The 20,020-nt window shown below is 41.6% G+C and overlaps 1 protein-coding gene across 2 annotated transcripts in view; it reads left to right on the forward strand.

Moving 5' to 3' along the window:
* Positions 1-17,628: 17,628 nt before the first annotated feature.
* Positions 17,629-20,020, forward strand: part of fam167aa (family with sequence similarity 167 member Aa) — a 26,929-nt gene continuing 24,537 nt past the window's right edge. For both annotated transcript variants that reach the window (XM_020518136.2, XM_020518130.2), the window contains exon 1: positions 17,629-17,841. The gene's annotated coding sequence lies outside the window, so the exon portion shown is untranslated. The remainder of the gene's footprint in view (positions 17,842-20,020) is intronic.

A 20,020-nucleotide genomic window follows, 5' to 3' on the forward strand; every position in this document is an offset into this window, starting at 1 on the left:
AAATCATGTATTTAAACCAGCAACATTGCTTGTTCTTCAACTTTCGTTATGTGCCAAATCGTATATTTTGCGACCCTTTGTATAAGGTATTTCATCATATTTCTCCATATTAATTGCATCCACCATGTCTATCCATTCACCTAAACTGTCTCTTCCCTAGATCTTTCAACTTACTGCTTAACAAGGCTGCATCCTGTGCATATAACCAAATAATCCATATAAACTGAGAACAAAAGTGGATTCAGTACTAAAACCTCCTCCATTAAGCTGTTGACATTCGTAAATCAGGAGAATTAATCATAAACTAGAGACAATAAGGACTGCAGATGTTGGAAGCCAGAGTCTATGGTGTGAGGCTGGAAAATCACAGCAGGTCAGACAGCATCCGAGGAACAGGTAAGTCAACATTTTGGGCCGAAACCCTTCATCAAAATTGAAGTTTTGGCCCAAAACGTTGACTTACCTGCTCCTCGGATGCTGTACGACCTGCTGTGATTATCCAGAATTAATCATAAGCCTCTTTTCCTGTTAAGCAATCAAATCTTTATCCATTGTTTATTCTTGTAACACAAACTCCCAGTGTTTTAACTTTTCAAACAACTTCTGGAAGACCACGACCACTGTATTCCTTTTATCTAATTAGTCATTTCACCAAAATTGTTAGCAATCTGTCAAATACAGCTTGCTTTTCATAATTCTGCTGGGATTGCACCGACTTAGGCTGCTGCTAACTTTGCTTTATGAGGCTTTTTATTGAAGGCCTGGAGTTGACCTTCATGGAACTCACTTCAATTTTTTTTAAATTCTCAGGGAAAGTAGATTGGTATAATTATTCGGGACTGTTTGGCTGTGTTGTACAACTGCAAGAATATGACTCGTCAAGCCACAAATATGTTGTCTCCAGTGAAGGAATAGATGATGCTACAAATTGTACGTCTATTCTGTTGGTGTCTCGAGATTCCAGAGGGATGTTGAGTTTATGGGAATATATATCCTTGGTCTCCCAAGGTTTTCACTTGCTTGTGTGGCATTATAGATTGACGTAAAATAGACTAGCGTGGCCATTGCTAGGGAATTGGCCATCTATCTGCAAAATCTAAATCTCAAGACGGAGTAAGAGTTATTGTGTTTCAAACTAATGGCCGTTTCATTGTGCTTCAGCTCATAATTCCATTAATGACACCTTGGGCTTTTGAAAATTGTATAATTTGCTAACTTATAAGAGGTCTCTAATGGTTCTTTCTCAGAGGGATAGTGATAATGTATATTTTTGCTCCTTCAAACAAAGCTATAGATTCACCAGAAATGGGCTCCTGTGGCACAGTGATATCATCCCTTCCTTTAGAGCCAGAGACCTGTATTCAAGTCTCACTTGCAACACCTCTGAACACATGGATTAAAAGTATCTACAGCTTCACCAGGTTGACACTTTAGTTTTAAGTACACTTCTGCCATGCCCTCCTGCACTGTCATTGAACTAGAGTTGATCCCTTGCCTTGATGGTGATGGTAGACTAAGGGATATGCTCAGTTGAGTTTAAAGATCGTGACTGAATACAAGTTTGCTGCTTGGTGGTCTGCAGCACCACATGGATGTCCTGTTGAAGTTGTTAGATCCTTTCAAAGTCTATCCCATTCAGTATGGTGGAAATTCCACAAAACATAGAGAAGACCATCCCAATGTGCAGACAGAACTGTGTCTCTGCAAGAACTAAGTAGTGGCCAATCCTACTGATCAGTCAGCTGCTTTATGCATAATGCACTGCTAAAAGATTGAAGTTGCTAATCCCCCAGTGTTGTCTGGGGAAAAAAAGCCAAAAGCAAAAATGTTTAAGGTACTTTTACCTTGGAGACTGGAAACCTTAATGCATTCTATACTACTATGTCACCCCCGTGGGAATTAGAAATAAAAATTATTCATACGGGAATGCTGGATCACCCTCAGCGTATAATGGTCAATTTAAGGTATGAGGAAATGTGATACAATTGACTATATGAAGACATGCAATAAGAATAGGGGAGGCATTGGCATATTGGTAATGTCACTTGACTAGTGATCTGGACACCCAGGATATTGCTGGGGGGACTTGTGTTTGGATTTCATGGCAGATGGTGAAATTTGACCAGCAAACTATTGTTTATTCTTATTTTAAAAAATCCATTTTGCTAATGTCCTTAAGTGAAGGAAATTCTGCCATCCTGACATAGTTTGGCTTGTGTGTGACTCCAGATCTGCAGCAATGCTGTTAACTCTGAATCATCCTCTGAAATGGCCAGCCAGCCACTCTGTTGTATTTAGCTACTACAAAGTTTGGGAAAAAGGAATAAACCTGCATCAACAAAGTGGCACACACAGACATGTTACTGCAGCAAAATCCTCCTTAATAATACGTGGGGATTAATTAATAAATGGGAGAGCTTTCTCACAAACTAGACAAGCAACAGCCTGACATGGTCATCCCTTTGGAGTCATATACTCATAGGTACAGTCCCCAGGACCAAAACTGTCATTCCATCTGCACGACAGACCCACCAGAGGTGGTATATATCTGGAGATAGTTGCCATGGGAGCCCTCAACATTGACTCTAGACCCCATGAAGCCCATGGCATCAGGTCAAACATTGACAAGGAAACCTCCTGTTGATTACAACCTTCCACACCCACTATGAGTCATCAATTAATTAATCAGTCCACTACCTGTTAACCATCACTTTGAGGATGCAGTCAGGCTGGCATAGACATGGAATATACTCTGGGTGGGATACTTCAATGTCCATTATGAAGAATGGCTCAGTAGTACTGATCGAGCAGACCAGTACTAAAGAACACAGCTGCTAGCCTAGCGTCGCAGTAGGTGATGAGAGAACCAAAAAAAGGGGAAAAAAATCTCAATCTCATACTCACCAATCCACGAATTGCAAATACATCTGCCCATGACAGTATCAATAGGAGACACAACCCCACAGTCCTCATGGAAATGTAGTTCTGCCTTCACACTGAAGATACTCTCCATCATGCTGTATGTGCTGAATGCGAATGACTTTGAACAAATCTCACAACTTAAAACCGAGCATCCATGATCGCTCAGTTCCTGATCTGGGATCAAATGTGGACAAAAAACCAGAATGCAAGAGGGGAAGTGAGGATGTCTGCCCTTGACATCAAAGCAGCATTTGATAATTATGACATAAATCAGCATAACGAAACTGGAGACAAAGAACAGGAAGGAAAATTTCTTCACTGGTTGGAGTCACACCTAGCACAAAGGAAGATGGCTGTGGTTGTTGGAGGTCAATTATCTCAGTCCAGGATATAACTACAGGCATTCTTCAGGGTGGTGTCGTAGGCTCAACCATATTCAGCTGCTTCATTAATAAGTTTCCTTTCAGCATGAGATCAGAAGTGGGGGTGTTTGCTGATGATTGCAAAATGTCAGCACCATTTTGAACTCCTCAGATGCTGAAGAAATATATAGCAAGATCTGGAAAATATCAAGATTTTGGCTGAAAAGTGGTGAGCAATGACCATCTCCAACAAGAGAGAATCTATCTATCATTTTTTGACATATAATAGCATTACCATCACTGAATCCCCCATTATCAACATCCTAGAGGTTACCATGAACTAGACTAGCTGTATAAATAAAGTGTCTACAAAAGCAGGTAAGAGGTTGGGAATCCTGCAGTGAGTAGCTCATATTCTGACTCCCCAGAATCTGTCCACCATTTTGGAGGGACAAGTTAGAGGTAGAGTCATGGAATACTCCCCACTTGCCTGGCTGGGTGTACCTCCAACATCATCCAGACAAATCAGCCCCCTTGATTGGCACCCAATCTAACATTTGCAATATTCACTCCTTCCATCATTAACGCACAGTGACAGCAGAATGTATTATCTACTGCAAAAACTCAATAAATTTCTTCGACAGCACCTTGAAAACTCGAGATCTCTACCATCTAGAAAGACAAGGGATACATGGGAAACAGCCCCTTCTCTCTCTCTCTCTTCCACTACCCCCCACCATAGAATACAGCAGTTACACTCTCTTCCATCAGGTAGAAGATGTCAACTTTAAAAACACACACCAACAGACTGAAGAACAGCTTCTTCTATGCTATTATCAGGCTTATGAACAGACCTCTCATATACTAGAGTTGATGTTTCTCTGCACCTTCTCTGCAGCTGTAATGCTATATTCTGCATTCTGTTCTATTACCCTGATGTACTTATTTATGGTATGATTTGTCTGGTTAGCATGTAAAACGTTACGTTTCACTGCATCCCAGTTCATATGACAATAATAAATCAATTCAAATCAAAGAAGGCATATCACCATCTTCTTCATAGCAATTAGGAATGGACAATAAATGCTGGACCAGCCAGTGATACCAACATCCCATGAATGAAGACAAAAACTGTGCAGTTTTTTCTAATAGTTGGTAGAAGGATAGGGAAGGCTATTAGAGACCTGTTGCTCTGTAATTAATCTTGGAGCACATTGCATTTTGTAAGGTGTCAGATTGTTTAATTTGGTGGCTCAGGCAAAAACTATGCAGTGTACAAAAGAAATCCTATAATGCAGAAGTTTCATAGAAAACAGCAGAAGCAGGCAGTAAAATCAAGCCTTCAAAAAGCATTATCCAATCTAACAATGGAATTGCACAAGCAAACAGGTAATAAGTGCACAAGTACGAGAGGAAAAAGAAAGACCTGCTTTTCTATAGTGTTTCTTAAGGCTACTGGTTGTCGCAAAGTGTTTTCCAGCCAAAATAAAGTCCTTCTATTGAGGTGCAGAAGACGTTACAATGTCAGAAACACAGCCACCAATTTGTAGTCAGTCAACTCCCACAAAAAGCAGTGTGATATCTCAAAACTGAACATTTAGATAAAACATGGGCGTTCTTCACAGGTCCTGTACCATGGATTGTTAAGAATTTTGCACATTATTTTTAGTTTAATGCTGAAGAATATTTTGACAGCAAGGCATTTTACTGTCTCTGGTTGAAACGAGTTTTTAAAAACTAAGATTAAAAGTACTTTCCCTGAGTTAGGAATTCCTGTGCTCCAGGGTTTGAGCCCATAATCTAGGCTGATAGATGAAACTTTTAAAACTAAAGAACTATTCAGCTGAATGTAAATGACCGATGACATTATTTGAAGTGGGGCAACTCCCGATGTCCGAATCAATATTCCCCCTATCATTACGAAAGAAAAGGTCAATCCATTTTAAAAAGTGATGTGCAAATGAAGTAAGAGTGATATGATTTTAAAAAAAAAACCTTTTTCATGTAGTGAGTAGTTGGGTATGGAATGTGCTGCTTGGAAATGTGGTGGAGGCAGGTTCAACTGAGGCACTCAAGAGGACAATGGATGATTATTTGGATAAAAATTGTATGCAAGGATATTGGGAAAAGGCAAGAAATGGGCACAAGGTAATGATGCTCATTTGAAGAATCTAGATATGCACAATGGGCTGAATGGCTTCCTTATGCCCCATACTAATGAGGATCTTTATGGCACAGAAGGAAGCCATCTCTTGATTATGGAAATTTGTGCAAACTGCCACCTTTACCTACACAATAACATGACTCCATTTCAACAATATATTCATTATTGCTGTGAAACACTTCAACTTATCCTGAAAATGTAAGAAAACACTATATAAATACAAGTTCTTTATCAGACAGGTTACGTGAAATTTACCACAAGTTGACTAGCTATTTGGGGAACTTAAAGCACAAGGTTACATTGTCCAATCAATCAGCAACCCTCAATGGCCATTCCTTACCCCTGTTTTCACAAAGATAATGTCGCTGTAGTACTTTATTGTTATAGAGTTAGGGAGTGGTACAGTGGCTGAGTAGTTAGCACTGCTGACCCACAGCATCAGGGACCTGGGTTCAATTCCAGCCTCAGGTGACTGTCTGTGTGGAGATTGCACGTTCTTCCCATGTCTATGTGGGTTTCCTCCCACAGTCCAAAGATGTGCAGGATTGGCCATACTAAATTACCCATTGTGACCAGGGATGTGCAGGCTGGGTGGATTAGCCATGGGAAATGCAGGATTACAAGGTGGAGGGATGGGTCTGGGTGGGATGCCCTTCAGAGGGTCAATGGGACCCAACTAGGCCAAATGGTCTTCTTCCACACTGTAGGGATTCTATGATTCTACTGGTCCATTCAAGCAGTCAGATCAAATACCATCCAATCATAAGGTTCTGAAATGAACCTGACAGCAGTATCTAATCTGCATAAAATCATCAAAAACACAATGTAAATCATTTCAAACATATATTTGTACACGTTCACGACTTGACCTATGGGTGTAAAGTCACGTTGCATCACTTGATTGTATTGTAGAGCAAAAAAAAGTTTTCATAGTGTATATAATCATAGAATCCCAACAGTGTGGAGACAGGTTATTCAGCCCAACAAGTCCACACTGCCCTTCCAAAGAGCATCCCACCCAGACCAATTCCCCTACCCTTTCCCTGTAACCCCTCATTTCCCATGTCTAATCCACCTAACTTACAAAACTAGACACTACAGGCAATTTAGCATGGCCAATCCACCTAACCTGCACACCTTTGGACTGTGGGAGGAAACCAGAGCACCCGGAGGAAACCCAAGCAGACACAGGGAGAATGTGCAAACTCCACACAGGAAGGGTGGAATCGAACCCGGGTCCCTGTTGCTGTGAGGCAGCAGTGCTAACCATTGAGCCAGAAAAGATTACACCAACAAAGCAGCATATAATCCATGTTTAAACTGGAGCAGGACCTGCTCCTATTAAACATGTTGTGAAGTGGAGAAATTCATTAGTGGCATTACAGTCATCCAGTCCTGGGATATGTTGGGGGGTGTGGGATCTATGAAGTATTGCACTGCTGACACCTTGAGGTGAGTTGAGTAACAGCATGATATTATACTAACATGGTTACATGTTTTCAGGTAGGGAGCTGGTTAACTCATTTAGCTAATTTGTGATTCAGCAGGGTTTAATCCTGTTCCAGCTTAAGTAAATTTAGTACCTGCTTCCTTACCCTGCTCCTTGAGAATGGAAGGCAACAGCAAAACATAACTGACAAAACTGGCAAGAAAATATCTCTGAATGTAGCATCAGCAAACAGTAAGCCAAATGGGATTTCAAGACTAGGGGGGCGCGTTTGTAAGGTGAGAGGAGAGAGATTTAAAAAAGACATGAGGGGCAAATCTTTTACACAGAGGGTGATTCGCGTGTGGGATGAACTTTCTGAGGAAGTGGTGAATGTGGGCACAATTAAAGTTTAAAAGACACTTGGGTAAGTACATGAATAGGAAAGGTTTGGAGGGATATGGGCCAAGAACAGGCAGGTGGGACCAGTTTAGTTTGGGATTATGTTTGGTATGGACTGGTTGGACTGAAAGGTCTGTTTCTGTGCTGTGTAACTCAATGGCTATGACTCTATGACTCACCTCAGGGCAGACCACGAACAGAAATGTGGATGTTTTTAACAAATCAGGTTTCTTGAACTGAATAGGATTGAACTGTTACAAAAAACAGAAGTTGCTGGAAAAACTCAGCAGGTTTGGCAGCATTTGTGAAGAAAAAATCAGAGTTAACGTTTCAAGACCGGTGACCCTTCCTCAGAACTGTTTTTTCCTACAATGGTGAGATCATTGGTGCAACCCCTAAAATTAGTTATCTGGATGCCTATTTGATCGCCAATATATTCCTCCAGATTTTTCTGCATTTCTGACTAGAACAGGCTTCAGTGTGCATGGCAGTGAATCAGATGCAATGTGACCATTATTTCCCCTGCAATTCAACCTATACATTTGATTATTTGGTTGAACTGGAAGAAACCAACCTCACTGAGCAAATTCTCCTTCTGGAGGAAGTGGTTTGGTCAGATCAATTGCTCATCATGGAGTTAACTCAAACATATATCTGAAGACAACAGGGCAGTAGTAGTGACCCTAACTTTGATCCAGGAGATTTGGCTTCAAGCACCACCTGCTCCAGAGGTGTTTCACAACATCTCTGATCCAGGCTGATTAGAAAATATCTATATCTGAGGAGGAATCTATCCTAGACTTTTAAATAACAGACCCTGTTGACCCTGATAAGCACCATAACATTAATCCTGGAAAACAGGCTTGTTAGCATGGAATTTTAAACTCCTCTGGCATCAGATTTTGTGATAAATCATAAGTAAAATCTCTATGACTTAAGTCATGCTGAGAGGTTGTTTTTGTCTAGGAAGAAGGAGCAAACAAGCTCAAGCTAATTATAGTAATAATTCACAACTGAGTGCCCACAAGTATTATTTTTATACCATGTATTATACTATATTTTGGATCTGGAATTAAAATGATTGGTTTCCTTCAATTAAAAGACTAATAGTAATCCAGTTTGCTTTCCACAACAATCTAACGTGCTCATAATCACTTTGACTGCTATCAGCTCTGTTGAGTATTAGGGGAATTGCACATTAAAGTTGGCAAGTCATGTTATAAGACTATAGACCATAAAATTGAGGAGCAAAATTAGGCTATTTGGCCCATCGTGTCTGCTCCACCATTTGATCGTGTCTGATATGTTTTTCAACCCCATTCTCATGCCTTCTACCTGTAACCCTTGACCCCTCACTAATCAAGAGCCTATCTATCTAACTCTTGTCTTAAATACACTCAATGACATCCTTCTGTGGCAGTGGGTTCCACAGATTCACCACCCTTTAGCTTAAAAACATTCATCCTCCTTTCTAAAGGGTCGTCCCTTCCCTCTGAGGCTTTGCCCTCAGATCCTAGTTGCTCCTAATAGTGGAAACATCTTCTCCAGGTCCACTCTATCCAGGCCTCTCAGTACTCTGTAAATTTCAGTGAGATCCCCCTCATCCTTCTAAACTCCAACGAGTACAGATCCAAAATCCTTAACCACTCCTCATATGACAGCCTTCATCCCTAGGATCATTCTTGGAAATCTCCTCTGGACCACTCTCCAAGGCCAGTACGCTTTCTTAGATAAGGAGCCCAAAATTGTTCACAATATTCCAAATGCAATATGATCAGATCCTTATAAAGCCTCAGCAGTACATCCATGTTCTTGTATTCTAGCCCTCTCAAAATAATGCTAATATTACATTTGCCTTCGTAACTGCTAAGTGAACCTGTGTTTAACCTTAAGAGAATCCTGAACTACATCTACAAAGTGGAAAACCTCAAGCATTCCCATATCTGCCACTTCCTTGCCCACTTTCCTTGTCTGTCCAAGTCCTTCTGTAGCCTCCCTACTTTGTCAACCTGTCCCACCACCTATCTTTGTGTCATCTGTAAAATGTAGCAACAGTGCTCTCAGTTCCTTCATCCAGATTGTAAATGCATAATGCGAATAGTTGTGGTCCTAACTCCAATAATCACCGGCTGCCATTCTAAAAAAACCCCTTTATCCCCATTGTTTGCCTTTTTCCAATCTGCCAATCCTCTTTCCATGCCAGTACCTTGCCCCTAACATGGTGGGCTCCTATCTTATTTAGCATCCTCCCATGCAACAGCTTGTCAAAGGCCTTCTGGAAATCTAAATCCATTAGCTCTCCTTTGCCTAACTTGCTCATTACCTCCTCAAAGAATTTTAACAGTTTTGTCAGGCATGACCTCCCCCTGATGAAGCCATGCTGACATAGCCTTACTTATCATACATTTCCAAGTATTCTTCAATCTCAACCTTAAAAATAGATTCTAAAATCTTACCATGACCAAGGTAAGGTTAACCAGCTTATAATTTCCTTCTACTCCCTCCTTTCTTAAATAGGAATGTTATGTCAACCATTTTCCAATCCTCTGGGACTCTCCCTGACTCCAGTGATTCCTGAAAGATCACCAGCAATGCCTCTACAATCTCCTCAGCTATCCCCTTCAGAATCCTGTGTGCATTTCTTCTGGTCCAGGGGATTTATCCACCCTTCAACCTTTCAGTTTCCCTAACACCTTCTCCTTAGTGATGCCACTGCACTCTCCTCTGCCCCCTGACTCTCTTAAGTTCTGGTACGTTGCTAGTGTCTTCCCCTGTGAAGCTGTTGCAGATGTGTAAAACTTTAGTCAGGCCATATTGGTAATATTGTGTGTAATTTTGGTCACCACACTGTAGGAAGGATGCGGAGGCTTTGGAGAGAGTGCAAAACATGTTTGCCAAGATCTGTCTGGATCAGAGTGTATTAGCAATAAGGAGAGTTTGGGCGAACTGGGACTGTTTTCGCTAGAGAATCAGAGGCTGAGAGGTGACCTGATAAAAGTACATAAAATTATGACAAGCATTATTAGAGTGGGATAATCAGAGTTTTATTTCCAGTGCAGAAATGTCAAACACTAGGGAGCATAGGCGAGAGGAGGAAAATTTAAAGGAGATGTCCAAGGCAAGTTTTTTTTACACAGGTGCCTGGAACATGCTGCTGTGGGTGGTGGTAGAAGCAGATATGATAGCAATGGTTGAGAAGCATTTAGACAGACACATGAATGGCAGAGAATGGAGGCATATGGACCTTGTGCAGATTATTTTAGAATAGCATCGTGGTCAGTGCAAACAGAATAGGCCCTTCAGCCCACTGTATGTTCTATTCTAGCTTTTAGCTTGATTCAGTTTCTCAAACTGGCTTTAGAAATAATGTCTGAACCCCTACCTCTAGATTATTAGTCCAGTATTATATCTATTACACTGCAGTAATCCATATGATGATGCTTTCTCTCATTCAGGAGTAAGTTAGGTTTAGGAGTCATGATGGGCAATTTTAATTCTAGATTGTCTGTTGTTTTCCTCTGTTACATTTCTTAACTAAGAATTACCACTCTCATGCTGAATTGATACGCAGCATAAGTTTGATCTGTTTGAACATCTCAAATAGCTTTGTGTAACAGGTAAGCCAATCACTTTCAGCTACTGAGTGACTTATATACACATCCTTGGTCTCACATGCTGCTGCTTGAACTTTCATGGCTGCTGATCATGGGTCACCTTCTTCCTTGTCTTATTAGCATCATCAGCTCTTAAAACTGTAACAAAACATTCCTCTTTATCCCCCAAGAAAAAACTACATGCACTAAGAATGAAAATACATAAACATTGAATAGTTGCCAAACGATTTATACATAAACTTGAAAATTTTTCCATCCTTGTTTAAGTGTCTAAGTGCTGAATTTTCCCAAATTGAAATTTATGCACATTTCGGGGAGATTTATGGAGAGTTTTTCTCCTTGAGGTCTAGCTGATTTTTCAGCTCAATTTTATTGGGCTCACTTCATTAAATGTGCACCATGCCTGCAAGTCAACACTCACATTACCTTACACTTTTCAGGCTGGGAGTGTCCACTGCTGCTGGGATCTTCTGGCTTTTCTGTTGCCAGCACCATATTTGGAGCCCAGCTGTGCACCAGTTCAGATATTGCAAGCCAGGAATCGGACTTTATCATTCGTGTGGGAGGAATGCCAGAGATGGTTAATGTAGGAAAACTGGCATTCTGCCTTGCTAACAGGAGGCCATGGTGGAGAGGGTAGTGGATTGTCTTTCCTCAGAATCACTACAGATGACGACAACACCAGATCCCGCAGCCTATTCCAAAGTTGCCACTGGGTCACAGTATTTGTGAACCCCAGGTATACTTGGCAATGCAGGAAGAAAAAAGGCCTTCAGTGTTCTTCCAGAGTAAATGCCACCATTTTCTCTCTATACCTCACACTTTGCTACTGCATCCACCTTCCACAAGGGTCATGGTATACCACTCTCACTCTGTTGCATGCAGCTTCTTGCTTCAATCACTTACTCATTCCATCCCCAGATGACCATGCTACTAACCCTGCACACCTTCTGCACTTTCTGCGCATGGACTCAGGACAACTCACCATCTTCCCTCCACCTGCAACAGCACTAACAGCTGTACCAGCCACTTACATATCACTCAATTCCTACTCATATCTCATACCAGTAGAAAACAGTCCTCACAGCCCTCAGTAGACAAGATACAGTCGAGCCAAGCGCTGGGGTGGCTGATATATAACTGCTCATTCACTATGAGGAGAGAACCCTTGCCTTAGCAGAAGATGATTGTGTCTTCTCATGTGGTGAGGTAAGAAATTAAGATTCATTGTCAAGTGCTGCACTGCTCTGCCATTACCACTACTGAGAATGTAATCCTAGAGTGCATAAACTTTTACCCCATTACACAACTCATTCCCTCTCTGGTCTTCTGTGGGCACCAGCAACATCTGCTCGGCCTATGCCCTGAAGAGACCAGTACCTCTGAACATCATCTTCTCTCACTCTGAGCAAGAAAACACAGGCTCCTCAGTGGAAGCGCCAGCAAGTCTGTTTCTGCTCAAATACTGACACTTCAGTGGGTACAGTAGCTAGATTAGATTCTGGAGCACCTCATTGGGACCATATCACTGACGTCTCTCCACAGCTGGCTGAGGAAGAAAAAACCCTACTTCACTGGAACTCAGAGGTCTATCTGACATCAGACACCTGCTCAGATCCAAGTGGGAGAGAACTCTGTGATTTTGGCCACTAGTAACTTCATTAAAATGCACAAACAGACACAGGAACACTAATCAAGTTTGTCAAAGATACTCAGGAAACTGGTTCAAACGTTGGAAAAGTCCACCAAAGCCATGATGGATTGGTACACGTGTGTCTGGCTGTCTCCACGGACAGTTTGGCAGCTGTCACGGACAGCCAGGTCCAACAGAAAGCTCATTGGCTACAAAAATGCACTTCATCGCTATAGCCATTTGTAGTCAATAACAATAGCAAGGTAACAGTGGGAAGAGGGAACTTGACCCCACGTGCTGTTTCCTCACAAAGAGACAGTGTCATTCTGGTAGACGCACAACTGGAAAAGGAACCATATACTGGGATGTAGAAGTCACCCTTCAGGATACCTAAGAGGTGTCCATCCACTTCTCATTCACTCTGCCTGTGATTGCCAGTTCTGTGAAAATTCAAACTGAGAATGGTGACACTGCATTAGGCCAGGATAATCTCAGTATGTCTGATCCCTCTAGCCATAAATGCCTTGAAGTCATCTGCCCAAAAGTTCCAAGGCTAACAGGGCCCACTATCGAGCAGGCTCCCTCCACTCCAAGTTGCAGATCCCAGGTCTAAACTTAGATGTAGTGGGACCAAAAGGAACAACGGTTCACTCTTTATTACACATAGAATCTCACATTTACAAATATATTACAATTTTACATCATCACCTGTCTGATCAACTATCATTTTAGCTGTAGTTACAAGAATTAAACTAGAGAGACTAGCATTTTTTAATACCACACAATGTTACAGCCCAGTCTGAGGGTTTGCTATTCTTTTCCTAATGCACATTCTAGCATAAAATCAGATATGGTGAAGGCTTCCAATAGTTTGGAATGTTAATTATTATTGCATAACAGTAAAAGCTAAGGAAAAAAATAAACCAAGAAGCTGCATTTGACATTGAGAATAAATGGGAATTGCTTCCTTTCCAGTGTTGACACATTTACAGTCAATGAACAATAACTTCACCTAACTCAGTTGCATGAAAAGCAGTTGCAAATTAAGTCCTGTGTGTCATGTCTGATGCTGCTGTGCTTTATCATGGTGAAGGTGATGGTTTTGCTGATCAATGTCCTGCGACCTAGGTTTCATGCAAAGGAAGCCAGCAAATTGCACAGCTCAAATCGGCATCCACTGCTCACTGGTTCTGGGCTGACACATTATTGGATGCCTCTTGGATGTCAACTGCATAATGACTAGTTTGGAAGATGTTCAGGATTTGGGAATTTGTTAGAAGAAAAATACTTGAGTGGCAGCAGCACAGACTGCTTTTGTTCAGCATGAGAAGGTGTTCATTCTTCGTAACTGAAAAAATGTTACATTTTTGTTACTTATTTTAGAGGCTCTCTGCTTCTGGTAAGTCTACAGAGCAGACTGCTGCATTCACCCAATTACAAAAATTATTTCAGCAACTATACAGAACAACAAGTAACGTAATTCCATGAAGCTTAGGGTTGGGCAGGCTAGCTTAATAAAGCGGTGGGTGGGGAAAAAAAGCAAATAGTGAACTGCTGTATATAACTTGCATAATGCCCAATGGACGAGATACAATCCACACACTGAATTATTTTTCCACCCATTTTCTCAAGTGAAGGCTCGTAAATGACCACATGGTGGCAGCAAGATTCACAGCCTTGAAATGTACTGAAGGTTAAGACTTTTGTTCTTTCGAGTGTAGTTGTTAACTGCGCGAAATGAGTGGGGTTTTTAATCTGACCACCACTCCACATGCACAATAATGTGAAAGGATTCAGGTTCCTCCTATTCAATATTTTAAGCACAGCTACACTCCCTTCATCCTCTCAATTTCCTGTGTTATCCGAGTTCCAGCCTTGGATGATTCGCAATTTCCTCCTGTTAAACTTTAAAAAAAATGAAAGCTATTGTCTTCGGCCTCCGCCAAAAACTCCCTTTTTACTCCATCCTTTTTCCCAGACATTGTCTCATTTTGAAGCCGTCTGTTTAAAGCTTTCATGTTATGTTTGGTACCGAGCTAAGTTTCCAATCCCATGTTCCTCTCAATTTAAAGTAATTCTTTCTCCTACTTTAATCACGAGGCATTTCAGCCGTTGATGACTATAGTATTTCTTTTATCAACACCAGGTTTGATTATTTCAAACCTCCCTTAACAGGCCTCACATACTCCAAAAATTTAACTCTTCAAACACTGCATCTATCATTTACTCTGCATCACACCATTCTCACCCATCACGTTTCCCTCCTGACCTACAATCCCATGAAGAAGTATACGGGAGTCCTCCTGGGACCTAGCTAGTGTTCATCCCTCAACTAGGCCAGATAATCTGCTTCAGCAGTCCATGCACTTTAATTCTAGGACCTTGTTATTTTAAGGCCCAGTACACTGATGTACAGGAATATATGATTCTAGTCTATAGTTGACCATTCTTCTGGCTGGACAAACATCTAGCAGCAACACAAGATTGCAAAATACAGCACACAAAATATTATTAACATTAAAAGGAAAACACTGAGCCACAAAAGAACTAGTTATATCTACAAATCACATTTAGAGAATTGAATCAGATTATATGGGGGGTGAATTTTCGCTGATGAATGATGCATCAGTGAACTGCTTGATTATTCTGTGTAGTTTAGAATGACCAATGCTACTGATGTCCCATTTGGCAAAACTAAGGCATAAAAATAAGCTGTGGTTACTTGACCTATTGCGCATTGCGTATGATGATCAGATGAGCAGAGGTGCATGTTTTCATATCCCTTGTAAAATGCAAATGCAATTTCTTTTGACATTTCTACCTATACATCCCTGGGCCTATTAACATAACTGCACACACAGGGCAGGTACAGGCCCACTAAGTCTGGTGCAACCAAACCAATTTTGCATCAATCTTTCATCCTTTTGGTCTCCTTCAAGTAATATGAAAATGGAGAAATAACATTCAAATTTCCCTTTTCACCATTTTGATTGCAGTAATAATAGATTTTCCAGCAAGCACCTGGAACAAAACTTTCAAGAATAAACAAAATGACAAAAAATGCTGAACAATTCAATCAGCTGTCATAAGCAAAAGTTCATGTAAGATTAAAACAACAAAGAAATGGCAGTAGGGTTTGGCTAAAATGATGCTTACAGTAAGTACAGGATAAAAAGCTGCCGAGAAGCCCATTGGTTCAGTCAAATCAGGGAGTAGTAAAGGTGAGCTTGATGGTTTCAGATGCAGTCAATGCAATGGTAGGTTATGCGACAAATATGGAAGTTTTTAAGATGGAACAGATAATAACATTGAAAGCTCAGCTCATAGTCAAATAAAACACCAAGATTACAAACAGTTTGGATAAAGCTGAGATAGTGGCCAGACTAGCAATTGAGGTCAAGAGTGTGGAGGCTAAAACATGGACTGCAGATGAATGCTTCATTAAGGAAATTACAGACCATGTAAGACCATGAGTCAGATAAACTTGAAAATACCAAGGCTGTACAGAGGACAAGGAATGTGTTGAAGAGGTAGAACTGGATGTCATCAGCATATATGTGGAAGCTGCCCTATGTCTGTGCAAGATGTCACAAAGGTATAATGTAGCTGAAGAGAAGGAGAAGGCAAGAATAGATCATTGATGAGCCAGAGGTAACTGTATGTGGGTTACTATGCTAAATGATGGATAAAGAAGCTATTACTGGAGATGTTCTAGCTATGATCAGAGATACAAGAGTGTAAATAGGTGAGGGTTATCACATTTAGCTTCAGAGTCAGAATGATCACAGCAGGATTAATTAAAAAAGAACGTCTTTCATTCATGAAAAATATCATATATCAATGTGAGATTCAATAATATGAAAAACACATTCCATTTATTTTAATTGGTAAATGTTCTGTCCAATAAATTATTGAGCAGCTGTGTTTGATTCCCATTCTATATTAGCTCTTGTCAGGTAGGGCAACAATGTTACAATTTAAGATAGTTTCAGTACAGGTGGACCAGGAAGGAAGAAAACCAACAGTATTATAAAAGCTAGGTACTGCAGATATTGGAGATCTGAAAATAAAACAAAAAGTGCCACAGAACCTCAGGAGGTCTGGCAGCACCTGTGGATAAACAAACAGTTAACATTTTGATTTGGATATGAGTCTTCTTCAGAACAGAGTGGTGAATGATAAGCAAAATGACCTCCTTGCACGTGGCAAGGCAAGAGGGCCAAACAATAATTTTATCACAAAAGAACATGGAAGAAAATAGGGACATCCCAATAGAAGACCTTTGGTCTCCTAACCTGATAAAATATATATGGGATTGTTTGCACCTTATCAACCTGATAATACAACAGTTGGGCACTACAACTAACCTTTGTCTGGTCTTGGAGTGGCCCTTGCAAAAGCAAGACCATATTTGAAAATGTCAGATAAGAACAGCATTTGTGGTAAGTTTTAAGGAGAATTTCAAGATCAGTTGAATTGAATGAGCTTTATTGTCACACGAAGGGAATTTGATGATAGAGACAGATCCGTAATCGAAAAGACGGGTAGCTCAAACATTGACGGTGTAGCAGTGAGAGAAGGAGAGGAAAGTATGGTCGATATAAAAGAGTGAGTGGTTCGGGAGAGACTTGAGGACGTTCCAAAGGAGGAGTAATGGGGTCGTGGATGGCTTAGAAAAGGAATTCAAGCATTGTGTAGAGCTGGAGAAGTAGCGAAGAAGGGGTTAGTAAGTGAACAGGAGTTTGCGTGGAATCGAACACAAGATTTGTACGGTTTAATAACGGTGTGGTGCCGTTCTGTAACGTAAAAATACGAGGCTTATGGAAATTTTAGGAGCTAAATTAATAAATTTTGATTAGGAACACTTCAAAAAGCTGACAATTTATGAGCTTGTTTTACAATTAAGCAGTGGAACAATATTTTACAAATACTTGTAAGTGTTTTATAGGCAATTTCAGTGAACAGGTTGAAGTGTAAATACTCGGCGGCACTAGGACCCAGCCAGAGAACTGGTGTTCCATTCCCTGTCGGTGGCAAAGAATAGAGGAGGCACAGAAAGGAGTCTGCACCACAGACAAGGAACAGGGAGGAACAACTGGCTGCAAAATACCTTTTGCGGTCTCCTGGCAACATTCCTGACGCAGATATCCCAGCTATCCCCCCCACCCCCGTGCGACTTGCATTCTGATAAAACCACGGTGCTGAGTGCAGGTAGATGGTAGACAGAGCTCAGTGCAGAAACCTGCAGCATGGACAACATGAACAGGACTGATCGGCAGCGTGTGCTAATTCATCGGTCCGTGTCTCTGTAAATATAGGTGAGCAGACATTCTACCCCGTGCTATGTGAACAGAGGTTTACATTCGATTATATTTACTGGTTCATCAAAACAGACGCCCCATTGTAAGGGGAAAGCGGGTTTGTTTTCTGATTGCTTTTGTATCTACCTGAACAAATGGTGCCGAACGTTAGAGAAGGTGAAACGAAATGGATTGGCGGGGTCGCACTTGACCCATTAAGCCCCCTTCCCGGAATCTGTGCCTTATTTTTTATGTGCGCCATCTGGGGCCAACCACAAAGGATTCCCTTCTGTAGAGTATTTATTGCAACGATAAGAAAATGAACCCCATCATCGACTCAATTATAGATCGAACAGAGTCTAATAACTTCGAATTGTCAAACGTTCAAAATATTCTTTATATTTAAAGTTTAAAATATAGATCGTCTGCAGAGAAGCAGACTCTGGAAAAAAATCTTTAGATTCAGAATGGGAAACTAGTCATCTTGATGAAATATTTGAGGAGTAAACGAGTCAGGCAGTCCTCTTATAAATTTAGACCAGAATATTCTGTACCTTAGGATTGGGACGTTATGACCCTACAAAATGGTTACATTACGGAAGGAAGCCATTCATCCCGCGGAGTCCGTTCCAGCTTTCTGCAAGAATAACTTAGCCAGTCCCATCTCTCCATTGTTACCCTGTAGCCCTGCAAGGATGTTCACTTCAGGCTCTTATCAAACTCCCTTTTGAAAGTCAGAATTGAATCTTTCTCCACCACACTGAGAAAATGCATTAACCACTCACCAGGTAGTTTTTCTCGCACCACCCTTGATTTTTTCAATTTTCCATTCGCCTTAAAATAGTACCCCTAGGTTCTTGATTTTCTGACAGTGGAAATATATGCGCTCTGTCTAATCTTGCCTGATCCGTCATGATCTTGAATGCCTTTAGCAAATCCCTCACCTTCTCCTCTCAGGAGAACAACACCAGCTTCCCCAATCCATTCAGGTAATTGAAACTGAAGTTCCTTATCTCTGGAATAATTCTTGTAAATTTCTGTACCTTAAAGCCTTCAAACACTTGCCAAAGTTCTGTATCTACAATTGAACACAGTTGAAGCCAAACCAGCATTTCATCAGGATTCATAATAACTTGTTTGCTTTTATACTCTGTCTGCCAATCTATAAAGCCCAGGATCCTGTGTGCCTTTTAACCACATTTCAATCTATCCTGTCATCTTAAAAACATCATAGCAAAAGGTGTAATTGTATCAGAGATAGTAGGAACTGCAGATGCTGGAAATCTGAGATAACAAGGTGTAGAGCTGGATGAACACAGCAGGCCACGCAGCATCATAGGAGCAGGAAGGCTGACGTTTCGGGCCTAGACCCTTCATCAGAAATGGGGGAGGGGAAGGGGGTTCTGAAATAAATAGGGAGAGAGGGGGAGGCGGATAGAAGATGGATAGAGGAGAAGATAGGTGGAGAGGAAACAGACAGGTCAAAGAGGCGGGGATGGAGCCAGTAAAGGTGAGTGTAAGTGGGGAGGTAGGGAGGAGATAGGTCAGTCCAGGGAGGATGGACAGGTCAAGGGGGCGGGATGAGGTTAGTAGGTAGGAAATGGGGGTGCAGCTTGAGGAGGGGATAGGTGGGAGGAAGAACAGGTTAGGGAGGCGGGAACGAGCTGGGCTGGTTTTGGGATGCGGTAGGGGGAGGGGAGATTTTGAAGCTTGTGAAATCCACATTGATACCATTGGGCTGCAGGGTTCCCAAGCAGAATATGAGTTGCTGTTCCTGCAACCTTCGGGTGGCATCGTTGTGGCACTGCAGGAGGTCCAGGATGGACATGTCATCTGAGGAATGGGAGGAGGAGTTGAAATGGTTCGCGACTGGGAGGTGCAGTTGTTTATTGCGAACCGAGCGTAGGTGTTCTGCAAAGTGGTCCCCAAGCCTCCGCTTGGTTTCCCCAATGTAGAGGAGGCCACAACGGGTACAGCGGATGCAGTATACCACATTAGCAGATGTGCAGGTGAACATCTGCTTGATGTGGAAAGTCTTCTTGGGGCCTGGGATGGGGTTGAGGGAGGAGGTGTGGGGACAGGTGTAGCACTTCCTGTGGTTGCAGGGAAAAGTGCCGGGTGTGGTGGGGCTGGAGGGGAGTGTGGAGCGAACAAGGGAGTCATGGAGAGAGTGGTCCCTCCGGAAAGCAGATAAGGG

Source organism: Rhincodon typus, chromosome 5 (assembly GCF_021869965.1).
Source record: "Rhincodon typus isolate 14 chromosome 5, sRhiTyp1.1, whole genome shotgun sequence".
Classification (NCBI taxonomy): domain Eukaryota; kingdom Metazoa; phylum Chordata; class Chondrichthyes; order Orectolobiformes; family Rhincodontidae; genus Rhincodon; species Rhincodon typus.